The sequence below is a fragment of the Anabrus simplex genome, chromosome 7 (genome assembly GCF_040414725.1).
Source record: "Anabrus simplex isolate iqAnaSimp1 chromosome 7, ASM4041472v1, whole genome shotgun sequence".
Classification (NCBI taxonomy): domain Eukaryota; kingdom Metazoa; phylum Arthropoda; class Insecta; order Orthoptera; family Tettigoniidae; genus Anabrus; species Anabrus simplex.
Genome location: NC_090271.1, coordinates 60087835 through 60104075, shown reverse-complemented (window position 1 = coordinate 60104075; position 16241 = coordinate 60087835). Strand labels below are relative to the sequence as shown.

The following is a 16241-nucleotide window of genomic DNA, read 5'->3' as shown; positions in this document are numbered from 1 at the left end:
AAGATTTTCACTTCCGGATGTGCACACGGCCCTTGCCGAGGTTAGGATAGTGGAAGCCTTTACCTTCCATCCCTCTCAGTGCCTCAATGCCTGTGCGGAGATAACATTGCTTTTACCATTGTCCTATTCTTATACAATCTTGTGTTTAAATAAAAGATTACATTGTTTAAAGATGAAGCTTATATTACATTCCTCCAACTGAGAGCTTCGTAGCCATCGAACTCATTCGGAATTCTAGAAGATGCCGAACGCAGTCTTCGGTGAAATGTCCTAGACAACGGCTTATAATGTCCATAGCAAGACTGCATTTGTTTCAGTACGCTATCCCGCAGAAACTCAGTGAACTATGCTCGCATGTAATACGGAGCTGGTGTGAAGAGTAATAAACAGAACTGAGATAAATTTGTCAGACCTAATTCAGTGCCTTAATATAATAATTACAGTCATTTTATTCTTCTTTTTAATCTGGTTACCCTCCAGGGTTGGCTTTTCCCTCGGACTCAGCGAGGGATCCCACCTCTAATGCCTCAAGGGCAGTGTCCTGGAGCTTCAGACTCTGGGTCGGGGATACAACTGAGGAGGATGACCATTACCTCACGCAGGCGGGGTATGGAAATATTGGAAAGGATATACAAGGAAGAGGGAAGGAAGCGGCCGTGGCCTTAAGTTAGGTACCATCCCGGCATTTGCCTGGAGGAGAAGTGGAAAACCACTTCGAGGATGGCTGAGGTGGGAATCGAACCCACCTCTACTCAGTTGACCTCCCGAGGCTGAGTGGACCCCGTTGCAGCACTCGTACCACTTTTCAAATTTCGTGGCAGAGCCGGGAATCGAACCCGGGCCTCCGGGGAAGGCAGCTAATCACACTAATCACTACACCACAGAGGCGGACCGTCATTTTCTAATGTAGCAATTTACTTTACGAATCACGGTCATCCTACTTGATGTCACTATCAGCTCCCCTCCTCGACGGACCTTATCTCCGTGCCGTGTAATGACCGGCCTCTTGGACCCCACAGTTCATCTAGGGACGTCAACAATAAAAGCTCACAGGTAAGCATTCTTTGATCGCTTCTCAATTCATATATTGCCATTATAAATGTATGTGCAATATTACACTAGCGAAACGATTATTCTTATATTTACAAATTACATTGAAAATTATGGGGTTTGTACAGACGATTACTTCGAAACAAGAAAAAAAGAAGAAAAGATAAAAGCTATCTTCCACTATCCGTAACTTCGTGGGATAACGTAGTTAACGCTATGCTCGAACTCCTTTTCCGCAGTATGTATGTATGTATGTCCAAACGTTGCCCCGTTTCTCTGCGGGGTTGGGTATGAAGTGAAACGGAACTTCGTCGCGATCTTTTACGACCGCGTGCCCTTCCTGAAGTCAACCACCACCGCCTGTACCCTGCCGCTCAACGTTCTGATGGTGAAAACTGTTTCGACCAACGGGACTCAAACCGGCTCGCCACAGTGTCAGACCATGTAGACTTCATGCATTAACGATAATGGCTACCATACGGGCTTTTCCCCAGTATACTGTGAATAATAATAATAATAATAATAATAATAATAATAATAATAATAATAATAATAATAATAATGACCACCTTTGTGGTGTAGTGGTTAGCGTGATTAGCTGCCACCCCCGAAGGCCCCGGTTCGATTCCCGGCTCTGCCACGAAATTTGAAATAGTGGTATGAGGGCTGGAAAGGGGTCCACTCAGCCTCGGGAGGTCAACTGACTAGAGGTGGGTTCGATCCAAGGTTTCCCACTTCTCCTCCAGGCAAATGCCGCGATAGTACCTAACTTAAGGCCACGGCTGCTTCGTTCCTATTCCTTGCCTGTCCTTTCCAATCTTCCCATCCCTCCACAAGTTCCCTGTTCAGCATAGCAGGTGAGGCCGCCTGGGAAAGGTATTTGTCCTCCTTCCCAGTGGTATCCCCCGACCAAAAGTCTCACGCTCCAGGACACTGCCCTTGAGGCGGTAGAGGTGGGATCCATCGCTGAGTCCGAAGGAAAAAATTGACCCCGGAGGGTACACGGATAAACAAAGAAAGAAAGAAAGAAAGAAAGAAAGAAAAGAAAAGAAAAGAAAAGAAAAGAAAAGAAAAGAAAAGAAAAGAAAAGAAATAATAATAATAATAATAATAATAATAATAATAATAATAATAATAATAATAATAATGATAATAATAAGTTGCGGGTGCGAACTGTAACACACATGTGGATTTGGCTTTGTTTTACGGTGGTATGCCCTTCCTGACACAACCCTGTCAGGAGGGATGTAATAATAATGTGGCTATTGCTAGCCTGGTGCACCCCTTGTAAGGCAGATCACCCGACGAGAGTGGGTGGCATCTGCCATGTATATGAAATTGCTTGTTATTGTGGTGGAGGATAGTGCTGTGTGTGATGAATAGGGGGCGCGTGTTGACCTAAAAATCATTAAAAATGATCAATCAAATGAACTTAAATTTATCGAAAAATACTACAAAATGTAAGAAGGCTTTAAAATATTTGACCACACTGAATTATGGTGACTCTGTAACAATTGTTTTACAAGTAATATGTCCCTGTTCTATTTACTACCGGGCGAGTTGACCGTGCGGTTAGGAGCGTGCAGCTGTGAGCTTGCATCCGGAAGTTGGTGGGTTCGAACCGCACTGTCGGCAGCTCTGCAGATGGTTTTCCGTGGTTTCCCATTTTCACACCAGGCTGTATCTTAATTAAGGCCACGGCCGCTTCCTTTCCACTCTTAGGCCTTCCCTATCCTATCGTCGCCATAAGACCTATCTGTGTCGGTGCGACGTAAAGCAAGTCGGTAATGGGATTGCCGCATGGGAATTGCCAGTAAGCTGGACTAGCATGGGAATTGCCAGTAAGCTGGACTAGCATGGGAATTGCCAGTAAGATCGACTAGCATGGGAATTGCCAGTAAGCTGGACTAGCATGGGAATTGCCAGTAAGCTGGACTAGCATGGGAATTGCCAGTAAGCTGGACTAGCATGGGAATTGCCAGTAAGATCGACTAGCATGGGAATTGCCAGTAAGCTGGACTAGCATGGGAATTGCCAGTAAGATCGACTAGCATGGGAATTGCCAGTAAGCTGGACTAGCATGGGAATTGCCAGTAAGCTGGACTACCGTGAGTCGCTGACTCTACACTGCAAGTATTCACAATCGCCGAACTGCGAAAAAGGGGCGACTTCTTCCTATCCACAGAGAACTTCGCGTAGGCTTTGCGCTATAAGAAAGTGTTACTCCACGACAGGAATGGGAAATTACAATTTGGTTGGATGAAAAGATATTTTTCTCCAATCCAGATAAATAGCTGAAGTGCTGGCGTCACACTGGAAAGCGTTACGAAGAGCCCGCTGTCCAAGTAACTAATCAGTTGGGTCCCGTCACATATAGCTTTTTGGCGTGGATAAGTGGTGCCGGTCCAGGGAAGGTGATAGAGGTTACTCCACATGACTGCTTGTGAATATGTGGACATTTTAGAAGGTGCTGTTCTTCCTAGTGTTCGAGCTGTTTACCCCCACAGAAGAAGTTCCCGTTGTCAGGTTTGTGCAAGATAACTGCCCTGTTCACACTGCACATGTAACCGAAACTTCCTTGAAACAGCATCCTGACGTTCACGTGCTTGACTGGCCTGCCAAGTCGGCTGACTTTAACCTAATAGAACATATTTGAGCAAGAATGGTAAGTAAACACGTGCGTTTCAGGTCAAAGGAGGACAAGAGCGGCTCTGTTAATGCAGTGCCATCGAGTTTGGGCGAATCTGAGAAATGAATCAGATTTTTTTCAAATATCTAATAGATTCCATTCCCAAGCGGCTAGAGCAAGTGGTAAACAGGAACGGGGCATGGACAGATGATTAATGTTCTAGAAGGGAGGAGAAACTTGTCATTGACACTTCTTGTAAAGTCGGTATTTGACATAACTCTTTAGTTTAGGGCCTCTCAAACGCCCAAAATCTCATGCGTGCAAATCGAGGTGCACTGTGCATCGGTTCCACTCGGCTCGGCTCGAACCAACGCTTCGTCTCTGGACTATTCGGCTAAGCTCTGCTCAACTCGGCTCGGATTTGGAGCGCTACGGAGCAAGTGAGGAAGAGGAAGACATGGGGAGCGAGCGAGACAGGCGTGGGGAAAGAGAGAAACAGCGCTATTGCTCCAAATCGAGGAGTGGGGGACTGCACTCTGGGCAATCAAGCGAAGTCGTCTTCTGCACCGTGCACAGTGCATGCTCTAGGCGCATGCACCCTGAGAGGCCCTGCTTTAGTTATTTAATACTCATTTCTCAATTAGTTTTGTGTTAATTTCCATTTTTTTCTCGAAATGATATAAATATGGACAGCGCATTATGGTTTTGATTTTACCGTACATTTTTATTTATATATTTTCTAGGAGGATGCAAAACGTTCGTATTTTTATAAGATATTTATGTAAAACATTTGTTAATTTTATAACAATTATTTATGTTGAGATGTTGCAATAATATCATTATTTTTATATATTTTAAGACACGAATTTGTATTTTATGGTAAATGAATTTTAATGCTTTTAAATTACTTTTAGATGTATTTTATTATTGCTCAAGAAGTAAAATGTTATTTTTATAAAGAAATGCTTACATACTTATAATACTTTATACATCAACATTAGCATATTAATTTTCAGTAAAGTCCAGAACAAAGTTACGAACCAGTAAGTGAGGTTTTCAAATTACGACCCAATATAACGCAGGTACAAAATATTACTAACTAGTATCAAATATTTTTCGGTTAAAGAACTCCTTTACCTCATAACACCGTAATTTCAGAGTAGGTTACCTAATACTGTACTTCAATACATCCGCCACTGTGCCCATTTCAATCCCAACAAAGTCTTGTAGCGGGCTGTCTACATGTAGCAATGCGTTAAGCGAGAAAGTGGGTTCATTGTGCCTTCGGCACCACCCCTTCCCTCCTGTTTTGTACTGGAGTGGCCTTCACTCTAACCCCTCCCTTTCAGTACTGGAGTGGGGCAGTGCTGATTGTTTATGTTGGGATACCATTTATGTGCACGCGTGTACGACAGCCTTCCTTCCCGCACTCACTTTAACACCGCACAATTTACAAAATAAAACACACCCATCTGTTTTAAACATGTATTTTTCAAATTCATTCACTAGCTCAATTAGAAATATGCTTTGAGTGTTTTCACTGTTGGCATTTTTCTTGCACAGAACTACTTGTGAGGATTATTCTGTACTGAAGTGAGAAGTTGTTACCAATCCCTTTTCGTTTTCATTTGTTCTTGGCCTTGAAGTACGCAGGGGTGAACTACTCCAAGACTATACTTTATAGTCCAATGGCGGCTGCGAAAACTCGTGCATTCCTCGTGCTTGAGACTCACTAGGAAATACTTAGTAGGTTATTTGCTCCTAATTATCTGTATAGTGTCCCTACATATATATATTGAAAACACAAGACTCACATGTGTATAAATCTTTTCCTTACCCTTTCTTATAGTCACCAACAACTCCTGGTCAGCGTGCTTGGTCTTGAAAGATATTTAGCAAATTTAACTACATGTATGAAAAAATGTATATTTATTTATGTTGACACGTGTGGACTTACATCAGTCTGACAACAAAGAATAGATGCATATATTTAAAAATGATCTAAAAATGCTATATATTGACCTAAAATTTTCTAGTAATTTAGAACAATGTCCGATCATCCAAATCGGCAAAAAAATGCAAATTAAAACATGTTATTATCGTTCGCGATATTTCTTTCTTTCTTTCTTTCTTTCTTTCTTTCTTTCTTTCTTTCTTTCTTTCTTTCTTAATCCGTCTACCTCCAAGGTTGATTTTCCCCTTGGACTCAGCGAGGGATCCCACCTCTACCGCCTTAAGGACAGTGTCTTGGAGCGTGAGAATTTGGTTCAGGGAATACATCTGCGAAGAAGGACCAGTACCTCGCCCAGGCGGCCTCACCTGCTGTGCCGAATAGGGGACTTGTAGGAGAAGAGAGGATCGGAAGGGATAGACAAGGAAGAGATAAGGAAGCGACCGTGGCCTTAAGGGTACCATTCCGGTATTTGCCTGGAGGAGAAGTGGGAAACAACGGAAAACCACTTCGAAGATGGCTGAGGTCGACATCGAACACCGCTCTACTCAGTTGACCTCCCGAGGCTGAATGGACCCCATACTAGCCCTCGTACCACTTTTTCAAATTTCGTGGCAGAGTCGGGAGTCGAACCCGGACCTTCGGGGGTGGCAGCTAATCACACTAACCACTACACGACAGAGGTGGACGGTCATGAAAGATATTTAGCCAATTTAGCCACATGTAAGAAAAGTTTAAAATTTTTATATTATCCGTGTGGGCTTATATCAGTCTGACAATAAAGAATAGATGCATAAACTAAAGAAAAGATCTAAAAATTCTTCAAAATTATATATATTGACCTAAAACCCTCTTGAAAGTTAGAATAATGACTGATCATCCCAAATCAGCAAAAATGCAAAATAAAAACATGTGATTATAATTTGTAATATTGCAGAGTGAACTTTTATAGAACTGAGCAACGTCTCAATGCAAAGGGGAACAATATGATATTTCAACAACATCCGCCCCATAGTGATGAATGGGTTTGCAAGGATGTTGGGGCAGTACAAACACGTCCCTGAGCCAAGAAAATTAACAAACATTTTAGATCAAAATCCCCAACCCAGCCGGGAATCGAACCTGGGGCCTTCCGAGCCGAAATTCACTACGCTGACCATTCACCCCGGAAGCCGGCCTAAACTCGTGTCCTCTTCCCAAGGTAGAGCAGCTCTTATTCAGGCTCACGCCCCCCCCCCCGCCCCAATGGAGGTGAACTGCATGCCATGTACCATTTTAACAATTTTCCAGCCCTTCTGTCACTCTCAAATCTCTGACAGTACCGAGAATCGAACCCGATTATATCCTAACCGTTGGACAACGGAGGTGGACTGCTCCAGTAATTAGCCTGGTTCTCATTTCGGGTAGAGGTTGAATGTACATCAGAGTCATTTGTCTCTTCATAAGTGGACATCTCGTTTCGAAATTCTTTGACTCGCTGACAGGAAATCGAGCCCACGCCCTTCCTAGCAAACTGAGTAGGTCTTAACCGATGTTTCAGAATTTCTCCAATTTACGAACTGACTCCCATTTTCTGAATTGGCTTCCATTTTCCGAATTGGCTCCCATTTTCCAAATTGGCTCCCAATTTATGAATTCTCTCTCATTTCCCAAATTGGCTTCAAATCCAGGAATTGACTCGCAAATTACGATCCCACTCCCAATTTAAGATTTGATTCTGAATTTACGAATTGACGAAATTTGCAAACTGATTCCCATTTTCTGAACTAGCTCCCATTTTCTGAACTAGCTCCCATTTTCCGAATTGACTCCCAATTTACGATTTGAATCTCATTTTCCGAATTGGCTCCAAATTTACGAATTTTCCCTCATTTTTCAAATTGGCTCCCAGTTTACGAATAGACTCCCATTTTCGGAACTGGCTCCCAATTTAAAAATTAACTTTCATTTTCTGAATTGGTATCCAGTCTACGATTTGACTCCCAATTTACCATTTCATTCCCAATTTACGATCTGACTCCCAATTTAAAAATTAACTTTCATTTTCTGAATTGGTATCCAGTCTACGATTTGACTCCCAATTTACCATTTCATTCCCAATTTACGATCTGACTCCCAATTTATGAATTGGCTCTCAATTTACAAACAGACTCCCATTTCCGAAACTAGCTCTCAATGTAAGAATCCGAATTGGCTCCCAGCGCACAAAATTTAGCTGTCCGAGTTTTCTCCTGGATGGCAATGAAATTAGCTCCGAAGATTTGCATCGACCCCCCGACTTCATCAACATTTTCCATTCCCAGTTTAACTGACTTCGGACTATCTTCATTACATATGTCTCATAAAAATTATTTCAATAAGCATGGCTCAGTCCACGGCTCAGTAGCCATCGTATTGGCCCTCGGTCCCCAGGTTCGATTTCCTGCCAAATCTAGGGACTTTAATGTTAAACACCCGCCATCGTCGGAAGGTCTGCTTTACAACGGCTGCATTGCGCTAGCAATAGCGACACGAAATTATTATTTCCCAACATATTTTTACTTAAACCAGCGTTTATGTCTTCATTTCGAATGCTCTCCAGACAATGTACCCACGTGCTTGCACCAGCAAGCAATCTCACGACTTTCATGTCAGTCTATCAACAAGAGTATTAGCCGTCATCGTCATAAAGTCGCTAATAATAATAATAATAATAATAATAATTGTTACCGTGTTTTGGTGGTAGGTAGAGGTGAAAGAAGGTGCGGGCGTGAATGAGTCTCAAACTACGGAATCAAAGTTACTGTAAAATTTAACAAGGTTATATTTTCTTTTCAAAATTAAGTAATAACAAAGAACAGATACTTAGTAGCCGAAACACAATTTGAAATGTACAATTACAGAGATTACAGAATTTGGGCTTCGAGCCCTGAGTTCACAATTCTTGAGCAACTAGCCCAACTTTCCGATATACAAATTTTAACCAAGGGGCAGAAGACCCCAATCAAACCCTGGAGCACTTGCTCCAAATTACACAGTAAAGCCTCCTCGAGGCATACCAAAATTGAATTCCAAAAGCGCAATCTGCTCTCAAAGTGTAAGCCAATCACAGGCCACACCAAACTTCACCTTCAAGCTGTCCTCTAAGGACATATACACAGGGGTAAAATACCCAACCTACTGAGGTCTATTAAATGAAAAAGAAGGTTAATTAAATGACCTCTAAAATAACAATTTGGGAGGAGGCAAACTTGCACTCCTAGTACCCTTTGATTAAGACCTACTTGGCACTAGGCCGTTAACACAAGGGCTAATCCCATACTAAAGAGGTGACTTAAGAAGAGAACACTTTGTTTTACGTTATCGAAGAATAGGTTGAGAAAACTAAGTTCACCTCACAACAATATGAGTGGGAGCTCGAGAGGGTTAGCACTCTCTATCCCAGTATGAAGCTTTAAAAGAGAATATATGAAAAGAGTAGTTACATTTTAGGAAAAGGTTACATGGTTGAACGCTTAGAACCCGCCCCGAAAGTTAAACTGCTGAGCTAGCAAAGAGAGAAGTTATTAATCGGCCATTACCTTGTGTTGAACGGCTGGAGAAGAAAGAGGCGCTTCCCGCCCCCTGCTATGTACTTAACACACTGAAAGATGGAACAGAAGTGGCCCGGAGACCCAAAAATCAGCAGTTTATAACCTCTCGTGGAAGGTTCTAGGCGTTAGGGGAAAGAAAACACCCGCCCACAACGTTTTTATTGGATAGGACCCCGCAACAGATTCAAGTTGGGGGAAGATACCCCTGATTGGTCAGAAATTAATTAAAGAAATTCGGGATTGGTTACATTCATAACAAGGGGAAGAAAGGGGTAAATATTGCCAACTTAAACAATGACAGAAAGAAATTTAACAAAGAACAAACTCTTGAAATTAAATTTTCTCCAAAAAAATAGTTCGTTGACTCCTCACTAGGTTGCACTATTGTAGATCTTCAGTAGAGTCCTCTAGAAGAGAAGGTTCACACTTCTTACTTCAAGCGAAACAAAAACACATCAAAAGTGACACAGTTCTAAAACTCAAAATTTTCCACATGGTGACATCTTCTGAGAAGGTAGAGAATTAATAGCGTAGATAAAGTTCAGAGTTCCTCCAGCAGAGGAGTTTCAAAAGGCGCACATTTTAAATTAGCGGCGTGGAGGTGTACCACCCGGTACAGACCTCCCCCCCCCCAAAAGTTCCACCAGGGGTGACACATGAAATAGTTTGAAAACAAAGTCCAAGTTTTGATGTTGATATTAAAATAAATTGCAGAAGTATTTGAGAAATTCTTAATTCAGTTCCAAAATTTTTGTTGTAATTGGTAACGTAAGGTTTTTATGTTTGTAGAAGGCGAATTTCTGAAGATAATCTTTTAAAATGTGATGAAAAATTTTGCAATGTCCACCAAATTTGTTGTTGGATTCCCAAGTGTAGTCATCTCTTATAGTGACTGTCCATGTAGTTGATGTAGGCTAAGTTGAATGGCCAGACCGGCCGTTGCAGCTTGCGTCCAAAGGAGGCCGCTCGGACCCCTCAAGTACCCTGAGATACCGCTCGCCCGCACTATGAGGGGAGCAGAGGTGTTGAAGTACGCCGCGCCCGCGGTGAACATATACAGGCTGCGGGCAAGTAGCAGGTTGTGCGCCGCACATCAGCCTTGGCCGGGAGGAGAGCTCCGGCTCGCCGTGCACATGTCGTCCTCGCTGGAGAGGAGGGGGCCCATCCCCCTCCCCAGTTGCTGCACGGCGCTGCGCGGCTGCGGGGGCACTGAAACATAAAAACTCGGCGGCAGAATTGTGTTGGACCATCATGTTTCTTTGAGGGCACAGGCTAGGTGAGGAGGTTGAGGGGTCAGCGGCGTGCAGATATCCATGGCATTTACTCAAATTACGCCACAGTGTGTATGAAGCAGGAAACGGGAGCGTGGTAATGGCCGAGGCAAGGACAGAATGGCAGTTTAACGGATCGGGGAAGGTTTTACAAGAGGATTACATATAAGACCAAAATATTATAGAAAGGGCAGAAAGCCTTAAAGTTGAACTCAAAAAAAATATAACCTTCATATTCCTTTCAGCTTATATGAAGCAAGTTGACACAAAATTTACACTGGTTTCACCTGTGACAGGTGAACCCTAAATATCCTCTCGGTGGCTGGATTGCTTACTAACAACGTAACTGGCGTAAGAAAATCAAGAATGATACAAGGCCCATGAAATCTGGGGGCAAGCTTGCCCGCGGGAACAAAATTCTTGACCATCACCTGCTCACCTACCTTCAAAGGGGTGGGTCTCCGTCCACGATCATACTTTTCCCTAACCTTTTCATGAGACACTTTAAGATTGGCTTTAGCCTTCTTCCAAAGATCTTTAATGTTATCCGGATCTATTGTCTCGGGTAGAATGTCACTCAGAGACCAGAGGTTAGAGAGCGGCGAGTTGGGAACAAACTTGAACATCAAAGAAGCTGGAGTAAACTTGTGAGATTCATGAACCGCCGAATTCAAAGCAAAAGCTAACCATGGCAGGGACGTGTCCCACCTGGAATGATCATCATGATGATAGGCAATCAGTGCGGACCTGAGATTACGATTAACCCGTTCAGCCAGAGATGGTTGAGGGTAATACGCCGAAGTAGTTACATGAGAGATGGATAAGTCAAAACAGAATTTACGAAATAAATTAGATGTAAAAGCCTTAGCATTATCAGATACAATATATTGGCACGGACCAAAAGAAGCAAAAATAGAATTTAGGCAAGTAATGGTGGACTGAGCGGTAGCCAGCTTAGTCGGAAATAACCAGGAAAATCTGGTAAAACCATCTACACACACAAGGATGAACTTGTTGGCATTACCCTTTCACTGGGGGAAAGGTCCTACATAATCAATATACAGGCGTTCCATGGGGCGCGATGCTTGATGCGAAGACAAAAGGCCTACCTTGGTGGACATGGTGGGTTTACTGAGCAAACAAGATTTACAAGCTTTTACAAGTTCACGGATTTCACCGTCCATACCTTTCCAGATGAACATTTCACGAATCTTTTCACGAGTCTTAAAGATACCCAGATGCCCTCCTAATGGGGTTTCATGATAATACTTGAAGATCATAGGCACAAGAACAGCTGGAACGACAACTTTCATCATCTTATCATGCCTCGAAGGGCAACATAAAACACCATTCCTCAGAACATAAGGGACAACATGTTCCCCAGAAGAAAGGGTTTCCATTATCGGAGCCAGCGTCGGATCTTCACGTTGGTATTTCTCAATGTCCCTAAAAAGCATGGGAGCATCTGTTAAGATGGCATTAACACCAGATAGCATGGACTCGGGGGGTGATGAACTGTCGACCTGTTCATGGTTCTCAACGTCGTCTGAAAACATACGGCTGAGTCCATCGGCAACAACATTTTCGGTACCTCTAATATGCCTGACATCAAATTGGAAGGCAGAAATACGGATGGCCCAACGGGCTATACGACCAGTACGACGCGGCCTACCTAAGACCCAGCTTAGGGCTTGATTATCTGTTTCCAGGTCGAATTTGACATGTTCCAGATAGAGACGGAACTTTTCTAAGGCAAATAAGACTGCCAACCCTTCGAGCTCATAGATGGAATACTTGGCTTCTTGAGCCGATAGAGTCCTAGATGCATAAGCGATGGGTCGCCTCCCTAGTTCAGTCTCTTGAAGAAGGACTGCAGCTACAGCTGACGATGACGCGTCCGTTTTAACGATGAATTTCTTTGAGAAATCAGGCATAGCAAGGACAGGGGCATTACAGAGAGCTAATTTCAGATCTTCAAAAGCGGCTTGTTGAGAAGGTCCCCACTCAAATTTGATGCCTTTCCTACGAAGAAGGTTTAAGGGCGCCGCTCTATTAGCGAAGTTAGGAATAAACTTCCTGAAGAAATTCACCATACCAATGAACCTGGCGATACCTTTAATGTCCTTGGGAGGTTTAAAATCACGAATGGCCTGTGTTCTAGAATGATCGACTGCTACACCATCAGGTGACACAATATGCCCTAGGAAAGACATAGAGGACTTAGCAAAGGCGACCTTGGACAACTTAACAGTTAACCCAGCCTTACGAAGACGATCGAGAACTTCTCGCAGATGATCTAGATGTTCTTCAAAAGTCTCTGAAAATACGACGACATCATCTAAGTAGTGATATAAGTACTCGAATTTGATGTCGGAGAAGACCCTATCTAGTAGCCTAGTGAGTACAGCTGCTCCGGTGGGGAGCCCGAAAGGCACGCGGTTGTATTCGTATAAATTCCAGTCCGTAGCAAACGCTGTAAGATGTTTAGACTCTTCGGCAAGGGGAATTTGATTATAGGCCTGATTCAAGTCCAAGATGGTGAAGAACTTGGCCTTACGAAACCATGAAAAACAAGAATGAAGGTCAGGAAGGGGCACAGATTGCAACACCACCTTCCGATTGAGAGCCCTGTAATCAATGACAGGCCTGAAGCCTCCTTGGGGTTTCGGGACTAGAAAAATAGGCGATGAATACGCCGACTTAGAGGGCCTAATAATACCATCCTTCAACATCTGGTCGATAATTTCTTTCAGAGCCTTCATTTTAGGTGGAGATAGCCTATAAGGTGGAAAACGGACAGGAATCGAATCCGTGACCTCAATTTTGTATTCAATAAGGTCAGTAACACCAAGAGTATCAGAGAACACCTCGGGAAACGACTGACACAGTTTGCGAATACTATTAGCCTGCTCCTCAGGTAGATGTCTAAGGTCTAACAACATCTCATCCTGGGTAGGCGAAATAGAAGAACATGACACAGAATTACACTTTAATAGTGGGATTTTACAATTAGAAGCAAATTTGAATGTGCACGACCTAGACTGGAGATCGAGCACAAGACCAGTGTGAGAAATAAAGTCCGCTCCCAATATAATGGGGCTAGACAATTGCTTGGCCACAAACAGTTTAACTTTCCATGTAAACTTAAAAACACGAATTTTGACCAGTAAGGAACCTAGAATTTCTAATGGAGATGAATTAGCCGAAACGTATTGAACAGGAGAAGAGACACAGTCAGGAAGTTTACAAACCGTTTTCAATTTAGAATACCATTCAGCCGAAATAATCGAACAAACACTGCCTGAATCTAAGAGAGCTGTTATAGGCTCGTTATTTAACTCAATCTTAAGAAAAGGAACAGGTGCGGGAGTATCCGCCGCAATCCTAAGACACTCTTTGGGACCTTCAAAAGATGAATTTGAAAATTGCACGTTCCCTGAATTTACAACCTGTTTACCCGGGGCTGAGTCTCGGGAAGATGGATTGGTCGACTCAGCCGAAGCCACTAGTCACTTTTTATTATTGGCATAGGTGGAATTTGCACCAGAAGTTGAGCAGGAGGGGGTGCTATTCGAGTTTGTGCAATTCTTGGCGATATGTGAGAAAGCCCCACATTTAAAACAGCCTTGTGCTGAACCAGCTCCATTATTTGCCCTACTAGACTTGATCAGTGGACACTTATTGCGCAGATGGTCGGGCGACCCACAAGCATAACATTTACGGGGTGTGACTGGTCGGCGAGGTGGAGGCCGAGTATTACTAAACGAAGGAGGGGGTTCTTTCGCGACACGCAAAGAATCGGCGTATCTAACTCCTTCCGCTGAGACGGCCAATGCTTCAAGTTCAGAAAAAGTTTGCGGGCACGCCGCGAAACACAAATATGACCTGTAGGGTGGTGAAATCCCTTCCACAATAGCTTGTACAATTTGATCCTCAGGGAAGTGAAGAGCAAACACCCTGGTATAAAACTTAATGTCTTGTATGAAATCAGCCAAGTTTTCATCCAAGCACTGTACCCGATAATAGTACTTCTGAATAAGGGAGGACCTAGCCCTAGCAGGGATGAAGTTAGCTAGCAAATGGGCATGGAAATCCTCAATAGATGATTGCTCGGCAATGGCTCTTACGATTTTATCAGAAAGAATACCAATAGCATACGGATAGATAATCTGCAAAATTTGACATGGAGAAAGAGAAAACACAAGGGCATGATCCTGAAATTCAACTAGAAACCTTAAAAAAGAAATTACATCACTGGTGGTATTAACGGAAAACTTAGAAATACCTCTGAGCAACATTGCCAGTGGATGAGGCAAGCTGCTAAACCCGGGTGACATAGTAGGTAAAGGTTTCGATGGCAAAGAAGTTAATTCAGAACGAATGTTACTCAACGATGCACGGCGTTCAGGCTCGTTGTCCAATGGGGCAGAGATAGTTTGAGCAGCAACGGTTATCCTATTAACTTCTCCCTTGGGAGGCGCTTCCTCACTACCTGCATTCACTATGGTGGGTTGATCAGATTTGGGAGGAACTTCCCCAGTCAACAATAGAGTGACCTTACTAGATAATTCGGAAATATTTTCCAGGAGCGTACTAGCTTCCTTCCTCTGAACGTCATTCAGTTTTAGAGACAACAGATCGTTAACCCTATTCGAAAAATGATATAGCCTGCCTTGCACACGCTTAATTTGATTAGGAGACGGATCATTTTCATCAAAAAAACTAACTACAGAAGCTAGACCAGTAATATTCTCCGTGATCGTGGAAAGAGAGTCGTCAATTTCTTTCTCTCCCAAATTGGGGATGGAAATGGGCAAATCTAGGGACTCTCTAAGCTTGTTTGTGTCTACTGCAACCGTGCCTCCAGATTGTACATTTCTAATAGTTAATTCATATATCAACTCCTCTTTGCGCAAATAGTTAAGATGGAGAACATCGCGAGGGCCGGGCATGGTGACAGAACAATTTTGAAACAAAATCAAGAAAAATTCCACCAACTGAGAAACTTGTTAGAGTTCGAAAAAAACAATATTTAGCCGTCAAACGGGGCTAAATTGAGACCCATTCAACCACGCTCTGCTACCACTTGTTACCGTGTTTTGGTGGTAGGTAGAGGTGAAAGAAGGTGCGGGCGTGAATGAGTCTCAAACTACGGAATCAAAGTTACTGTAAAATTTAACAAGGTTATATTTTCTTTTCAAAATTAAGTAATAACAAAGAACAGGTACTTAGTAGCCGAAACACAATTTGAAATGTACAATTACAGAGATTACAGAATTTGGGCTTCGAGCCCTGAGTTCACAATTCTTGAGCAACTAGCCCAACTTTCCGATATACAAATTTTAACCAAGGGGCAGAAGACCCCAATCAAACCCTGGAGCACTTGCTCCAAATTACACAGTAAAGCCTCCTCGAGGCATACCAAAATTGAATTCCAAAAGCGCAATCTGCTCTCAAAGTGTAAGCCAATCACAGGCCACACCAAACTTCACCTTCAAGCTGTCCTCTAAGGACATATACACAGGGGTAAAATACCCAACCTACTGAGGTCTATTAAATGAAAAAGAAGGTTAATTAAATGACCTCTAAAATAACAATTTGGGAGGAGGCAAACTTGCACTCCTAGTACCCTTTGATTAAGACCTACTTGGCACTAGGCCGTTAACACAAGGGCTAATCCCATACTAAAGAGGTGACTTAAGAAGAGAACACTTTGTTTTACGTTATCGAAGAATAGGTTGAGAAAACTAAGTTCACCTCACAACAAT

General features: G+C 42.9%; 1 protein-coding gene across 3 annotated transcripts in view; it reads left to right on the top strand.

The window, feature by feature from the left end:
- Positions 1-1017: 1017 nt before the first annotated feature.
- LOC136876906 (facilitated trehalose transporter Tret1) overlaps positions 1018-16241 on the top strand; it is a 52250-nt gene continuing 37026 nt past the window's right edge. Inside the window, exon 1 of one of the 3 annotated variants that reach the window (XM_067150659.2) lies at positions 1018-1053. The gene's annotated coding sequence lies outside the window, so the exon portion shown is untranslated. The remainder of the gene's footprint in view (positions 1054-16241) is intronic. The other 2 variants (XM_067150660.2, XM_068228489.1) reach the window with 2 other exon arrangements.